Source organism: Amblyraja radiata, chromosome 4 (assembly GCF_010909765.2).
Source record: "Amblyraja radiata isolate CabotCenter1 chromosome 4, sAmbRad1.1.pri, whole genome shotgun sequence".
Classification (NCBI taxonomy): Eukaryota; Metazoa; Chordata; class Chondrichthyes; order Rajiformes; family Rajidae; genus Amblyraja; species Amblyraja radiata.
The window spans coordinates 35,346,800-35,364,441 of NC_045959.1; the positions used below are offsets into that span (position 1 = coordinate 35,346,800).

At 42.0% G+C, this 17,642-nt stretch overlaps 1 protein-coding gene and 1 long non-coding RNA gene across 2 annotated transcripts in view; one reads left to right on the forward strand and one right to left on the reverse strand.

Annotated features, from left to right (window-relative positions):
• The window catches only part of LOC116972556 (CUB and sushi domain-containing protein 3-like), a 358,524-nt gene that overhangs the window by 272,303 nt on the left and 68,579 nt on the right, over positions 1 to 17,642 (forward strand). The gene's annotated exons all lie outside the window — the stretch shown is intronic.
• On the reverse strand, positions 2,593 to 12,565 carry LOC116971991. The gene is made up of 3 exons (XR_004411680.1): positions 12,431 to 12,565; positions 9,711 to 9,817; positions 2,593 to 3,138 (listed from the first exon to the last, which is right to left on the reverse strand). It is a non-coding gene; the product is annotated as an uncharacterized LOC116971991 (long non-coding RNA).

Sequence of the window (17,642 nt, forward strand, 5' to 3'; positions counted from 1 at the left end):
GAGGACATTTTTTACATTTACACCAAGCCAATTAACCAACAAACCTGTACGTCATTGGAGTGTGGGGGGAAACCAAAGATCTCAGAGAAAACCCACGCAGATCATGGGGAGAACGTAGAAACTCCATACAGACAGCACCGGTTGTCGGGATCGAACCCGAATCTTTGGCGCAGTGAAGCAGTAGCTCTACCGCTACGCCACAGTGCCGCCCAAAGTTCTAAATGTCCTCATTTTCGTTTATAGCAGATCTGATGTGCCTTAAATGTTGGCTCTTTTTCACTTTCTGTAGGTGCAGCATTTTCTGTTATTTCAGGCTTTCAGCACCGTTCAGCACCAGTTTTTATTCTCATTAACAAATCTAGTTGGAAACTTTACGACCATACTGCTTACTATTTCTATTGCACATCATTGTCTACTTCTGTTCTACTCCACACCTAGCTGTAGGTCAGAGCATCTCCAGAGAAAAGCAATAGGTGACGTTTTGGATTGAGACCCTTCTTCAGACCCAAAACTTTACCAGTTTGTTTTCTCCAGAGATGCTGTCCCCCCTGTTGAGTTACTCCAGCTTTTTGTGCCTATCTCTGGTTTAAACCAGCATCTGAAGTTTTTCCTGCACACCTACCTGTAGAAAACCACCAGGAAGCTTTGCAAAGTTTGGTTACATTTTATAAAACAGCATATGATCTGAGAGATTTAGAAAAAACTTTCAAGCATTGCAGTTATGTTTATGATGTAATCCAAACCCTTAGAATAGAATATAGAAAATTGCAGTATCTTATTTTATGAATTACACATTGCTTTTCAATTAGCAATGAATGTTGCCATAATTTGCCCTGAAGATGTGTTACACTTTTTTGTATAACTCATTAAATGTTAGGAACCTTTTTGTGCAAAACCTTTTTATAATAATATGGAATGAAACATGCTTAAATTACATAATATAACATAAAAATCTTTCAATATGGAATGTAAAGTTTTCCAGTTTCCAACTTGCATCCTGAGGATGGCTTTGGTACTATTCTGGAAAAAACATCTGAAATCTCTAGGGTAGTGCGGTGACACAGTGGTAATTGCTGCCTTACAGCACTTGCAGCGCCATAGACCTCGGTTCAATCCTAACTACCGGTGCTGTCTGTATTCTCTTTGTGACCTGCGTGGGTTTTCTCCAAGATCTTCGGTTTCCACCCACACTCCAAAGATGTACAGGTTTGAAGGTTAATTTAATCCCTAATTGTCCCTGTTAAGATAGTGCTAAGGTGCTGGTCGGCGCGGACTTGGTGGGCCGAAGGAACTGTTTCCGCGCTGTATTTCTAAAATCTATTCACAGAAAACATAATGTTTATTTCTAGTGATAGGTAAAATGCTGATTGGCTGTTGCTGGATTAATGGCAAGAAAATTTGTTATGATTGCAATTAATCATGATTTTTTTTCTGCAACTCTCAGTGACCAGAAAGATGCAGTCTCACCTCAGTTCCTTCATCCCATGTTAGATATATTGCTTTGGGCTCTAAATTTGTTAATTATTTAGATTATTTCCCTTCTGGGAGACATCCATGATGGGAAATTAAGAAAAGTTGACCCTCCCTTTTTGCTGCTCATTAATTTAGGATTGTTGCTAATCAGAATATCCCTTGGAACACTTGACAATGTCACCTCCCTGGGAAACACTGTGAATAGCAGTCTTGCTGCTAAAAATTAAATGTAGAGTAATAAAACTGAGGACATCAAACATCCATCTCCAAAGGGCTGTGTTGAATTTGAACTTTCCTTATCATTAATTAACATCTGAATAAACAAAAATAAATAGCCTGGGATTTTCCTTTGAGATTTAAATTGAACTGTGCTAAACCAGAATATTTGGCTCTTTCATGTTGGTACAGTAATCACTTAGCTTTGCAAGCATTGTTATCAAAGTCACTTCATCATTTCTTGTCCTCTTTTAAAAATCAAGGTCAGGTCAGTGGGTGGGGGGGGGGTGGAAGTTCCATGTAATCCCGTGCTACCTGCTCCATGGTTGGATGGGGGCTGTGGACCCCCTGCAGGACCAAGAGCAAAACCTGTCAAAGGGCGGATGAGCTTCTAGCGAGCCAGTAGAAGTTGCGATCACTGTCGTACATAGCATTGTAAGGAATGATGATAAAGCACACACACCTAAATCTTATACTTCCAGCAGTGGAAGTCCGCTGGAACTGGTGGACAGAGACGTGTGTTGCGTCCATCACCGTTCCCGTTGGAAACCAGCACCACTGCGTCACTAATGTTTTCAACGATGATGATAATGATCTTTTTTTTTAATATTGCATTATCATTCAAGTCGCCAAGAGAGTTTATTGTCATGACCCAGATAGGTCAATGAAATTCTTGCTTGCTGCAGCACAACAGAATATTGTAGGTATGGATACAGAACAGAAAGTGTGTCCATATACCATAGAATATATATATATATATATATATATATATATATACACACACATAAATAAACAGATGAAGTGCAATAGGCTGTTATAGTTCAGAGTTTGTTTGAAGTTGTGTTTAATAGTCTGATCGCTGTGGGGAAGAAGCTGTTCACTAGGGCCATTTTGATTGCTAGGCTTCCCTTTGCCTCATTCATTTCTAATTCTTTCCATAAGAAATAATTATTCAATAAAGTGTATGAAAAAAAAATGTTTGTGGTTAAATTAACCTGCAATCATTTACCTTATAATTGTGTTCATTTTAGTGTCAATCATAAAATATGTTCCAACCTCAATACTTGCAAATCAGCATTCTAGTTGTAACAATGTGTAATGGGGTTCCACTAAATTCCCATTTATCCGTTCAGCAGAAAAGTTACAGCCAATAATTAGCAGTTCCATCGAGGAAAGCTGACCTTCCTCCTGCTTCCACAGATACTAGCTGACCCACTGAGCTTTTCCAGCAATTTGTTTCTGCATTAATTAACGCCAAGTCTTCTTGCAAAGTGGCATTGTAGCAAAGGTTGTGTTCACGGCAAATTGAACAACAAGTCTCTGGTTTCTGCATTTAATGGCATGGTTGCTGTTGTTGTTGTTGAACACCCATTGGGAGCTGAAAGCCAGCATTGTAACAGGCCTCAAATAAGTTCAAACATGCAGGAGAGATCAGCCGGCAGAGTCTTCCTGAAACCCAAATACATAAAGATTTATACTTTTCAGACATAATAACAATTGTCAGTCACCCAACATGATCATGTTTTCTGCATCTCGGTATCATAACCGCCAGTGTGGAACCTTCCATTGTCCCTTGCCCCTCCAGCTGTGACAATCCCTTCTTTGTATTTCAATGGTGCAACACCTCTTTGTAAGTCAAGGCCTACATTTTAGATATCGCAGTATACTTCCCATGAATGTAATATTGGTTATGAGATTTGATGAAATCCAATTTACAGGGCCATTTTGTCTCAGCTGCCTCGAGGTGGTGTCTGTAATGTGGACAATCCAAAATATCTTATGGTCATGTCACACTTATAACCATATTACCATATAACAAATACAGCATGGAAACAGGCCATCTCGACCCTTCTAGTCCGTGCCGAACACGTATTCTCCCCTAGTCCCATATACCTGCGCTCAGACCATAACCCTCCATTCCTTTCCCGTCCATATAACTATCCAATTTATTTTTAAATGATAAAAACAAACCTGCCTCCACCACCTTAACTGGAAGCTCATTCCACAAAGCCACCACTCTCTGAGTAAAGAAGTTCCCCCTCATGTTACCCCTAAACTTCTGTCCCTTCATTCTCAAGTCATGTCCCCTTGTTTGAATCTTCCCTACTCTCAGTGGGAAAAGCTTATCCACATCAACTCTGTCTATCCCTCTCATTATTTTAAAGACCTCTATCAAGTCCCCCCTTAACCTTCTGCGCTCCAAAGAATAAAGCCCTAACTTGTTCAACCTTTCTCTGTAACTTAGTTGCTGAAACCCAGGCAACATTCTAGTAAATCTCCTCTGTACTCTCTCTATTTTGTTGACATCCTTCCTATAATTAGGCGACCAAAAATGGTACACCAAGTTCAAGTTCAAGTTCAAGTGAGTTTATTGTCATGTGTCCCTGTATAGGACAATGAAATACTCCAGAATTGGCCTCACCAATGCCTTATACAATTTTAACATTACATCCCAACTTCTATACTCAATGCTCTGATTTATAAAGGCCAGCACACCAAAAGCTTTCTTTACCACCCTATCTACATGAGATTCCATTTTCAGGGAACTGTGCACAGTTATTCCCAGATCCCTCTGTTCACCTGCATTCTTCAATTCCCTACCATTTACCATGTACGTCCTATTTTGATTTGTCCTGCCAAGATGTAGCACCTCACACTTATCAGCATTAAACTCCATCTGCCATCTTTCAGCCTGCTCTTCCAACTGGCATAAATCTCTCTGTAGACTTTGAAAATCTACTTCATTATCCACAACCCCACCTATCTTAGTATCATCTGCATACTTACTAATCCAATTTACCACACCATCATCCAGATCATTGATGTACATGACAAACAACAGTGGACCCAACACAGATCCCTGTGGCACCCCACTAGTCACTGGCCTCCAACCTGACAAACAACCATCCACCATTACTCTCTGACATCTCCCATTCAGCCACTGTTGAATCCATCTTGCTACTCCACCATTAATACCCAACAATTGAACCATCTTAACCAACCTTCCGTGAGGAACCTTGTCAAAGGCCTTACTGAAGTCCATATATACAACATCCACTGCTTTACCCTCATCAATTTCCCGCGTAACCTCTTCAAAAAATTCAAGAAGATTAGTCAAACATGATCTTCCAGGCACACTTGGTCTGTCCCACTGTTTAATCTATATCAATAATTTAATGTCCGCTGCACATGCTCTATCTGGAGTCCTGAATGCACCTGTTGGATTTCAATCCATATTTTATAAATATTCAGCATAGTTTCCTTGCTTTTCAACTTAACCTCTTTTAAGGTTACTACCTGCATCTCATTGAATGTCCTCAACTGTCCTACCTCATATGAATGTTTCTGCCTTCAAACCTTCCCGTTTCTGTACTTTCTTTAACATTAAACTATTGCTTCCCATCTATTTCACCAAAAATATCATTACACTTTGCTTTCACCGTGCACCTTTCAATTTCACCATTCAATTATCCTGATGAAGTATCACCTTCCTCATTATTGTCCATCTTTCTTTGAAAAAGCTTAGCATTGTAACATCTCTTTGTGTGATTTTGTCAACAGCATCAAACCCCTGCTTCAAAACTGCCTTGTTGTCCGAGGCAAGCACCACAGCCAGTCTGCTCTGCAATCAGTAGTCAGCCATAAAAAGTGCAAAGGTCCACATCCCTCGGATCTCCAAGATGCATTATAAACAAACTGTGTGTTCCCAAATTGTGGCCACTGGCAAGTAAAGTTCTTATTTCAGTAAATATTCTTAGCTTAGCTTAGCTTGGAGATACAGCGTAGAAACAGGCCCTTCGGCCCACCGAGTCTGCACCAACCAATTATCCCTGTACATTAACACTATCCTACACACACTAGGGACAATTCGCACTTCTACCAAGCCAATTCACCTACAAACCTGCACGTCTTTGGAGTGAGGGAGGAAACCCATGCGGTCACGGGGAGGCTAAGGTCATTCAACATCTGCCAACCCCTGCTGTGCAGTGTCTACCATTCAGTGGTGGCCAGTGCTCTGTTTTTTGCTGTGGCCTGTTGGGGAGAAGGCGCCCGCATAGCGGACAAAAACAGACTGGTCAAGCTGATCAGGAAGGCCGGCTCAGTGGTCGGGGCTGAGCAACTAACGGTCCAGCAGGTGGCAGAGGCCAGAACTCTGAACAAACTGGGTTCAATAATGACCAACCCCACTCACCCACTCCACGCCCTGAAGGTGATCAAGAGCAGCACCTTCAGTCAGAGACTGATTGCACCCAATGTGCAAAACTGAGAGATATAGGAAGTCTTGTATACCAGCTGCTATAAGGTTTTACAATGCACAAAAATAACTTTGCACTTTTTTAATATTCATTCATTGTATTTTAACTTATTAAGTATGGAAGCTATCTGAGGAAATGTGTGGTGTTATGTCCGTCTTGAAGCTGTTGTGGCACTGTAATTTCCTGTAAAGGATTATTAAAGGATCTATCTATCTATCTATCTATCTATCTATCTATCTATCTATCTATCTATCTATCTATCTATCTATCTATCTATCTATCTATCTATCTATCTATCTATCTATCTATCTATCTATCTATCTATCTATCTATCTATCTATCTATCTATCTATCTACAAACTCCGTACAGACAGCACCTGTAGTCGGGATTGAACCTGGGTCTGTGGGGCTGCAAGTGCTGTAAGGCAGCAACTACCGCTGCGCCACCGTGCCGCCCTTCTTCCTGGTCATCAAAAAACTCGTAAAACTGAACCTTTGTCAGTTTCAGCTCATGTGCTGGTGATCAATATGCTCAATTATGTCATGCCATGTCATAGTTCTATTTAAATTTACACGTCAAGAAACTTTGTATTTTTCACTGTCCATTGTCTTCATGCCTGCTGGCACCTGTTTGTGTTATGTTCTGAATTGGGTCTCTTCACTGAGATGACAGTCTGTGATCCTGATGTTCTATATTCAGACCGACAGGCAGGTGTTCAATAATGCTCCTCGTGCTTTTCAAAGTAATTTTTAAACCCATAGTTTCCCATAACCATAATGTTGCAAGAATTGAACAAGGATTTTCTTAATTCAGTTCATGAAAAGTTATGAAATTAAGCAGTACCACTATTTTATAAATCTCTTTCCAAAAGATGAATGAGTCAGAAGTGCTTTATGTTCCCGATAGAACTGCTTCTATCCAATTCACCTCAGTCAGAATCCAAAATATTATTTACACCTTGGATCTTCCCTATTTTCCAGTTTCCTGATTCTCAGACTATGATGGTGCCTTTGCACCATGTAGGTTCTGCTGAAATAGCAGTCTTCTATGATTCCCTCTCTTGATAGTGGGCCAAAAAAAACACAATTGGAATCATATTCTGAATCTACCCCATTGTATGGAGTTCAGTATTTTTTTTAAATCTCCCACAAGAGCGTTTATCTTCTTTCATTTTTGCCTTTTGTTAAATATAGTCTTCCACCTGTCACCCACCTCTCACCCTCTCCTACTCTCCAGTGTATGTCATGTAGTCACTTGTGAGCGGAGCACCAAGGCAAATTCCTTGTATGTGAACATACTTAGCCAATAAACTTATTCATTCATTCATTCATCACTCATCTTTTACTGACCACCAAACCAATCCTTTCATAATGTCATAGTCATTGAGGGATGTAGCTGAGACAGCACCTCTGACCCACTGAGAGTGTGACAGTCATTAACATCATTCTCACCATTAACGTACCTCAGCTCATTTTATTCTCCCCGCTGTCCATTCGACCACGTGCGCACGCTGGGGGCAATTTACAGCGTACAATTGTTCTACCAAGCTTAACATTTTTGGAATGTGAAAGGAAACCAGACCACCCAGAGAAAACCCACAGTCTCAGGGAGAATGTGTGACTCCACACAGACAGAACAGACAGGTTTGGACTGAATCACTATCACTGGATCTGTGAGGCAGCGGTTCTGAATACTGTGTCAATGGCCTGCCCCACTTGGCGATTTTTTTCGGTGACTGATGGCGTCATTGACTGACGTATCAGGGTCGCTGAAAGATTTTGAACATTTCAAAATCTAGCGGCGACAAAAAAAAAATGTTTTGACACTTGAGGAAACAACGCGCGTCAATACGTCATCACGCCACGTCACGCTGCATCACACCGCCACTTTTTCGGTGACCTGATACGTCAGTCAATGATGCCGGCAGTCGCTGGAAAAATCGCCAAGTGGGACAGGCCCTTCAGTGTGCCAAAGTGCCACAATTAGTAGAGTTTGTCCCACTTGTAGAGCCTGTCCCACGGCGATTTTTTCGGACTTTCATCGTAACCATAACAAATATTTTATATTAGAAACTCAAGGGCTAAAAATGTCATAGTGTATCCAAATATTTTTATCTTTTGTGATCGAATTTTAATAAGATTTTGGGCAGCCATTGTGGTGCAGGGGTGGAGTTGCTGCCTTACAGCCCTTGCAGCGCCGGAGACCCGATTTCAATCCCGACTACGGGTGCTGTCTATACGGAATTTGTACGGAATACGTTCTCACCATGACCGCGTGGATTTTCTCTAAGATCTTCAGTTTCTTCCCACACTCCAAAGATGTACAGGTATGAGGGTAATTGGCTTGGTGTAAGTGTAAATTGTCCCTAGTGTGTGTGGGGTAGTGTTAATGTGCGTAGATCGATAGTCGGCATGGACTCGGTGGGCCGAAGGTCCTGTTCCCGCACTGCATCTCTAAACTAAATTAAAATGATTAGGAAACATGAACATATTAGGAAACATGTTCCCGATGTTGGTGGGTTCCAGAACCAGGGGCCACAATTTAAGAATAAGGAGTAAGCCATTTAGAATGGAGAAGAGGAAAAACTTTTTCACACAGAGAATTGTGAGTCTGTAGAATTCTTTGCCTCAGAGGGTGGTGGAGGCCAGTTCTCTAGATACTTTCAAGAGAGAGTTAGATAGAGCTCTTAAAGGTAGCGGAGTCAGTTGATATGGGGAGAAGGCAGGAACGGGGTACTGATTGCGGATGATCAGCCATGATCATATTGAATGGCGGTGCTGGCTTGAAGGGCCGAATGGCCTACTGCACCTATTGTCTATTATATATTGTCTACAATCAGTGATTTCTTGATTAGTAAGTGCACAGAGCGATTTTCTTCTCCTGGATCCTCAATGCACGATGCACATATGCATGGAATAGTTGAGTGGGCATAGAGACATTAAACATCATACGGAGCTTAATTTGGTGTGAGTCACAGAACAATTGCTGCACAGGTGAGGCCTATGAATTATATGATTTTAAAGAGAGCCTGCTTTTGGCCTAAACTAGGTTTCTGCTAGGAATTCCGAGGCATCTGTCCTCCAGGTTTATTCTTCCTGATGTGTTCTATTTTGATAATCGCTCCCACAATTGACATTATTATGGTCGTAATCGTAATAATAATTAATTCATTAGCCCAGCGTGTTTTGCAAAATACAAATAATTTGATTTTGCCATAGTCATAGCAAAAAAGCAACAAGACACACGACTACATTAAAATTAACATAAATATCCATCACAGCGGCTTCTCCACATTCCTCACTGTGATGGAAGCCAATAAAGTCTTATCTTCTTCCCTCCTTTTCTCCTGCGGTCGAGGCAGTCAAACCATCCACAGTCGGAGCGATCAAATCTCCCACGTCGGGGCGATCAAATCTCCCACGTCGGGGCGATCAAATCTCCCACGTTGGGGCAGTCAAAGCTCCTACGGCTTGGAGCTCCCGAAGTTGGCCCCTAAACAGGGACCGCGAGCTCCACAATTTTAAGTCCGCAGGCACCCGCCGTTGGAGTTCCCAAGGTCGATCTCCAGCAAAGGGACCGCCAGCTCTTCGATGTTAGGCCGTAGTGCGGATGAAGATATGATACAAAAAAAAGTTGTATCTCCATCGTGGAAAGACATAAAAAAAGTTTCCCCCATCTCCCACACAATACAAGACTAAAGATACACTAACACATGCATTTAACAACAGTCTAAAAACAACAAAGAAGAAAAAGACAAGACAGACCATTGGCAGAGGCAGCCATTGTTTGTCGACACCCACAGGGCTGGCCTTAGGAGAAGCGGAGCCCAATTGGGAACAATTTTGGTGAGCCCCAGGTTCCCAGCCAAGGTCTGTAAAATCGTAGAAATAGAAATAAAGTCTATTATAGACTTTCAATCTCTATTGTAGAATGGAAAGTAATGTGCGCTTAAATAGTGCATGCAAGTTAATGGACCAACTAAGATACATTTTAATATAAAATTGCATACATGTAAGCCTACAAGTAACAAACAAAATGTGGAGATCACCTCTGAAAAGTCCATAGTTACAATACCACTTGTTTTAGTGACTGAAATGAAAAAAAAAAGTTATTTAATTAACTAGATCCTGGAAAACCAATGACCATTGGTGAAAAAACAGACCAGGCATTACATTTTGGGCTTCAACCCCATCCTACCCTTTGCACTTCTACCCCATCCTAACTTAGTTGTGTATGTGTGTGTTAGTTGTGTGTCCGTAAGTTGTCTGCGCGTGATATGTGGGTGTTAGTTGTCTGTGCATTATCTGTGTGTGTGTGTGGGAGGGAAATTGAGAAAGAATGGAGGGAAGGAAGGAGAGAAGGAAGGGAGGGAGGGTGGGAAGGAGAGAAGGGAAAAGAGAGAGAGGAAGGAGGGAGGGAGGGAGGGAAGGAGAGAAGGCAAGGAGGGAAGAAGGGAAGGGAGGGAGGGAAGGGAAGGATATAAGGGAGGCAGAGGGCCGGTGGCGGGAGCGCATGCCGGGGTCCGGGCGGACGGGTGTGAGCTGAGGCCGAGGTTTGTAAAAGTTGCTCCAAGTCCCGGCCCGGCCTTCCATGTATTGTTCACCGCGTCTCCCCGGGTGAGAAAGGGGTGGAGCAGGGGCTGTGTGCGTGAAGCACGGCGACTGGAGGGACGGGAGCGCTGCCCCGGGACCGTGAGGATAATGACCCACCTCCCCCTATCTATTCCCCCTCACACCACTCTCCCTGTCTACCCTTTTCTTCCCCCTCTACTCTCTCTCCATCCATCTTTCCCCCTCCACCTGAGCCGAGAGTAGATTACTCTAGTGTGCCCCCCCCCCCCCCTTAGGCGTGGGGCCCAATTGGGAGTAATTGGTCCAATTGGCTTAAGGCCGGCCCTGGCCACCCATAATATCTGAGAACACCCTTCAAGCTGCATCCAATCGTCTCCCCAGTCATCAAATCCAATCCCAACCAGCTTTTAGAACTAATTCCCCAGATTTTCTATCTTGATCATTTCTCTGATTAATTTTCCCATCCATCTCTGGTCCCTTGGCCGTTGAAAATTCTTCCATTCAATACCTAACTCCAACTTCTTGTCGTGTTTTCCTCCATCTGAGCCATTGTCAACTTCACTCCCAAATTTGGTTTGTCCACAATTTCCCCTGACCACAATGGCATGTGTTCCTTCATATAAAGCCTTCTGTATTTTTCATAGCAGCCCAGATCTTATGTCTGATGGCGTATCTTGGACAAATCCTAGGCAAGTCCTCCATGTAGCACCACATTAATAAGTGTCTACACTTTTTTATCCCACTGTTTTAAAATAAAAGTTTGCTTTGGTTACCTCATTCACATCCACAAATATTTTCAAAAGTTATAAATTCTACAAACTATGATGGGTTTTCTAGGGACTACGATTTTGTAGATACTAGGCAATCTACAAATTGCATTGTCTACAAAATCTACAAAAATCGTTGTAAATTTTAACTATACTGCTGATTTGGACCTCATTGTGACCTAGAAACTTAATTTACAAGGACTGCATGTCTGAAATATGTGTTATTGCAAGATACTTCAAAGGAAAAGCATAACTCAACAGGTTTTGAAAGTTAACTTGAAATATGACACCAATAAAGTTGTAGAAGTTCACAATAAATAATTCTGGTGCTTCAAGTAGCAGTACAGTCACATTGTATTGTATCCACTACAAATAAATACCCAATACTGTGTTAACTGAGGAAATTCCAATATTATTTTAAAGTCCTACTTTGCTATTCAATAATTAAATACATTGAATAAACAACCAATTTGAAAATGTTATTACACTCATTGAATATGATATTTGCATTTGTACATTGCTTTTAAATACAATATTTTAAAATACTTTATGCGCAACAGATCATTCTGTAATGAGGTATTACCTGGGTGAGGCAGCAGCCTTCCCAATGCACATGTGTCCACAGACAGTAATGAGGATACAGACACCGAGAAACCAAATAATGGAGCATTGTATTTGATGCTGAGAAAAATATCGAGGGGTAGGGATGTTCCTCCAAGAATGAGGATTCTCTTTTGAACCATTCATGTATTTGCCGAGCTTATGCATAAGAACCCTTAGCTTGCATGGCATTGTCCAGTGCTGTGCAAGCATTCAGAAGTGGGCTTTCGCAGAGCTTGTGTTGGATGGAACTGCAGATGCTGGTTTAAACCGAAGATAAACACAAAAAGCTGGAGTATCTCAGTGGGACAGGCAGCTTCTCTGGAGAGAAGGAATGGGTGATGTTTCGGGTCCAGACACTTCTTCCCAGAGCTTTTCAGAACTACTTCAGAATGATCTGGAATGGGCTCATATGAGCAGTATGTATGTGTTTTGAATGCTGGAAACCCACCTCAGGTTAACTATACATTATATTTATTTGTCAAGACAGCACTCCATTCTCCACATGCACTCCCAATGCATGCTAGTCAACCTCTTCCACCTTACTTTCATCTCCACCAATGATCTGTCAGTCTAATCTTCCTTCCGCCACAACTAGAAAGCTAGACTGAAGAAGGGCCTCGACACGAAACGTCACCGATTCCTTCACTCCAGAGATGTTGCCTGTCCCACTGAGTTACTCCAGAAAGGGGGGGGGGGGGGGGAGAGGAGAGAGAGAGAGAGAGAGATACTTTATTGTCACATGTACTGTGAAAGTAGAGTGTAATTCTTTGTTTTTGCATACACAGTACACAACAGAGTCGCCGGCACAGTTACAAAAGTTCCCTTCAATATTGTTGGTCCCTTCATCATCCCGCCAACGACTCCCCCACCGGCCCCTTTTGTTCCTGGCGCCCCCACTCACCCCACGCCGGGTTCCTCTTTGTTCTCTGTGACGCGACACATCCATCTCGACCCCCAGGGACTCTGACCTCGATGTTCCACTTCCCTCCTCGTTCTTGACGGCGGTGGCTCGGGCTCGGAATGAGTTCAGAGTCCGCGGTGTGCGAGCAGAGTCTAACAGTCCTACCGGTAGATCCCCCTGTCAATAGGCTGCGGCAAGCGATTTTTGGTCCACGGCAGGTGGGTCCACCGTTTAATATCTGCTTTAATATTTAATTTAATATCTACTCAGTTTAATATTTACTGCCCCTTGCTCGCCACTTGATTGGTCCCCAAGAGCTCATCCTTAACCCTGACACCAATAATGATCCAATCACGCTACACATTCACAACAGTTGATAACAACCTTACCTTGAAGATGCTACGTGACACCAAGTCCAGTGGTTGCCAATCCAACCCCTGTACCCACTCCTAAACCCCCATTGCACGAAATGCACTCTGTAATGCAGGGGCTGAAATCGCTATCAAAACATGGGGGACACACAATTTCTTGGTGGCCAAGCATGCACGCGCACACACACTTGAGACTTCGGAGGCTTCGGCCGTGGGCCCTGTGGACGGTAACATCGGTAGCTGACACGGTTGGTGACCAACTCCGAACTCCAGCAACAGCAGCTTCGTCCGCCCCGAACCGTGGGTCTTGAATCGGCCCGTTCGTGGGGCCTTTCATCGCCCGAAGCGGCTTAAAACTGGCCACGGGATCTTCCATCGCCCGGCGGGGGCTTCAACATCAGGAGCCTCAATCGCCATGACACATCAATTTGACCGAGGGGTGGCGGAAGAACCCGCGGCCAATTTTAAGCCGTGCCGGTCATTGAAAGACCCCGTGAATGAGCTGATTTAAGCTCCGCTCTATGATCCTTGCTCCACCAGGATGTCTCCCTCCTCCAATCACCGCACTGTATCCTCTCTCCCACTCCCCTACTTCCGCATCTCACCGACGCCTCCCTCCTCCAATCATCGCGCTGAGTTATCATGTCCCGCCCCAATTGCCTGCTGGTCGATGTCTCTCTTGTCCAATTGGCGCCCTCGACCATCAGTCCCCCCCCCCCCCCCCCCCCCCATCATACTCTCGCGGAAAGCGGAGATTTTTAATAGATTTTTTTTTCACCAAATTTAAAAATCCGGATTACAAAACATGGGGGGGAGGGGGGATTGTCCCCACCTCTCAAAACATGGAGGGGACGTGTGTCCTCCTGCACCCTCCCCCCCCCCCACCCCAGGATTTCCGCCTATGCTGTAATGGATATCGTGGGCACCATGTGCTGCTAATTTTGGTCATGTCGGGACGTCAAACAAAACCTTCATTTTCTGTCATACAACAATTATTTAATCTGCCGAAGCTCAATTTTTTAGACCTCGATCCTGATAGCAGAGAACCAGATCACTGGGTCCAACTGGTCTGCCACCATGTTAATTTTCCACAAAAGACGAATGAGTAATTATTCCATATTATATAGCGTTCACAAAACCAGAACCGATTACCACCTTATCAGAATAACTTTTGTTTTGAATTATGCCATGATTTTGTATTTTGTTCAATGCATTTAAAATCTTGAGAAGCCCAGCACCATTCACATTTAAAGTTGCAACCTTCCCTCCATTGATGAACTGTACACTGCAAGGGCCAGGAAGCGAGCGGGCAAGATCATCTCTGACCCCTCTCAACCTGGCCACAAACTCCTTGAAACACTTCCCTCTGGAAGGCGACTCCAGACTTCAAAGTTGCCACAGCCAGACATAAAAACAGTTTTTATCCACGAGTAGTTGCTCTATTCAACAGCCAAAAATCTGTAGCCTCCCTTTGATCTGATATTTTGTTGGTTCACATGCTTGATCAATGGTGTTTTATCATTAATGTTTTATTATTATTAATGTTTAGTGTTTTCTGAGTCATTCGTAAGTGTCACTGTATGTCATGTTGTTACTTGTGGGCACAGCACCAAGGCAAATTCCTTGTATGTGAATACTTGGCCAATAAACTTACTTACTTAATATTGGTCCAAAATTTCAGCCTGGGTTAACCTTTGAAATTGTCTTGAAACCACAACTTGGTGAAAAAAGATAGTAGTCCTGCTAAATAAACCAGACTCAGAATAATCAACTGTCTCTCCTTGTGACTCTGCGCACACAAAAGAAGCTGTTAAATAATAGACTTCTACAATGCATAATTAATTTGTAATAAAAACCAGTTACGTGAAACTAATAAATTCATTGCACCATCTGTGGTTCAATTCTTATCTCTGAACCATATAGCATTCTCATTTAGTTTATTATTCAGATAGAAAAATAAATCTCAACCAGTAATAATTAAATGCATTGAAGCTTTATAAATACATGTCCTGATCTTGATTTTGTTTCTCAAATAATCTTTATTTTTAAATGTGCTTTCTAATTTGATAATCAGTTTGCAAAGAAGTTCAAAGATTTTTTTTTGTGTTTACAATACTATATAGCAAACTGATGATAATTTAGTAACAAATGATATAACACTGGGATACCAATTAATTTGGAGCCGTGAAAGGAGAAAAAATATTTGCAAACAAATAATTATCTGACAGATAACGAAATTTTAGGAATCATGAAAGGCAGTGAAACTTAATTTAGAGCAAAAAAAATCTCCAAGTGCTGGAAATCTGAAAGAAGATACCAAATATTGGAATCACTCAATAGGTCAAGCAGAATAATGGTGGGAAAAACCATAAGTGTTTCAAGTCAAGGATCCTTCATGAGAACCTAAAGCCATTCGAAGCAGAAGTGAAGCTTGATGGATCTCTGTCCTCAGACTGCATTTGGAATGAGCTTCCAGCTCACAGCACGGAATAGATCTTTCTTGACCCGCTGAGTTACTCCATGTAGGAGGGAATTTTGTCTGTAACCCTTAATCTGGTCTGGCTTTTTCGTGATTGATTGGAACTCAGATAGGAACAGACACAAAATAAAACATCTCATAGAACAGTGGTGAGTTTCTCGAACAAGTCGGTTTATTCAAGGCCTTAAATGTACACGCTGGGAAACACTCTGAGAGAACCCAAACTGTTTCAAAGATTCACATCACCCGTTGCATTTTGTATTCTCACAATATCATGATGGTTACATGTGGATTCTACATTTTTGGAATAATTCATCTTTGATCAATATCTGTGTGGCCTTTAATCTTTGTCTTTCCCCAGAACCATCTTTAAACATATGTTCCTGGTGATTTTGAAAACCACTCTCCCATTTGTCTAAAAGACAGGCACAATAAATGTCACTACGCCCTGATCAGTTTTATTGCCCTCCACTTAGTTTACAACACCAATGTTGTAATGTTTATTTTAACTTAGCTTGCCATGTTGTGGAATCTAAACACTGTGGTAAATCTATTTATTGCCTCTCCTAACAGATGTTCCCATCACTAAGTTGGCCTCTATTTCCATTATGCTTTCCTAGTATGTAAGTTCCAGGGTTAAACATATTACAAACTATTCAGTAGGAAAGAACGGCAGATGCTGGTTTAAATCGAAGACAGACACAAAATGCTGAAGCAACACAGTTGAGACCCTTCTTCAACCCGAAACGTCACCCATTCCTTCTCTCCAGAGATGCTGCCTGTCCCGCTGAGTTACTCCAGCATTTTGTGTCTACCTTACAAATTTCTGAATTTCTTATTTCCTACATCACTCAAGTCATGTTGCATACTTTTGTGTAAATCAGCATCTGCAGTTCCTTGGTTCTACTCTCTGGCCTTCCAGCTCAGATAATATGTGCATTCATATATATTAAAGTTAGTTGTGATATGATACCAATATTTGGAATGTTAATGGCTTAGAGGGATATTCCAGTTCTTCCTAGACTCTGAGGAAAAGTTTTTCAACAATAAAATACTGAATTTACCTCTAGCCCTTTGGGACAGGCTCAATGCTCATTGCTGGTTAGTTCCAAGCGGAATCTTTAAACAAATTATAGGTCTTGAATTAACATTTAAAGAGTTACATAGAGTATCTATATTAGAAACCTGACTGACAACTTTAAAAAATCTCATTAATTTAGTCAAGGGATTAAACATGCTAAATTAATTTGTTTTTGCCTGTCATGTTTAAAAGGAAGTCTGCTTTCTAATTGCTAACCCATCGTTCACCTTCACTTAAGTTTGTAGGTACGGTGGAAATATACAGTAAGCCCGATGTCATTGTGACAATGTGATGCCAAACTGTGTTTCTAAAATGTAATCATGAAGAATAACCAACTTTGTATCTGGTATTCTTTCAGTCAGCGCCTACATCCATTGTCTTTTTTTTCTCCTCATTTGACTATCAATCTGAGTCTTCACTTTTTTTAACATTTAATATATTTTCCGCGTCAACTTTCTCATCGTTCACTTCTCTCCTGTGCAACCATATTCAACCATTCTTGCAAATGTCCACTCACCAATTCATCAGCTTCCTTCATTTTTTTGGTATTATGCTTTCTCATAAGAAAATGGGGATAGTGATCCCATTGAGTCACCGCAAGTGGCCAGAGCCAAGTGGCCAGAGCCTCCCATCAAGCTACTTCCACCAATTCCGTCTCTCGTGCTCATTATACTCCCACCACTCATTTCTAGCAGGGGCAATCGACAGTAGCCTATTAATGTAATCGAATGTAATCGAACAACCAGTATGTCATTGAGATCTGAGAGCAAACCAGAGTAACTGGGAGACACTCAGTGAGAATGCGCATAGTTCACATTGGCAGTACATCGGAAATGAACATGGTTCATTTGAAATGAACATAGTTCATTGAAACTATGGCATAACTGCATTATATGCAGCACCACAGGAAGCAAAAGATAGCG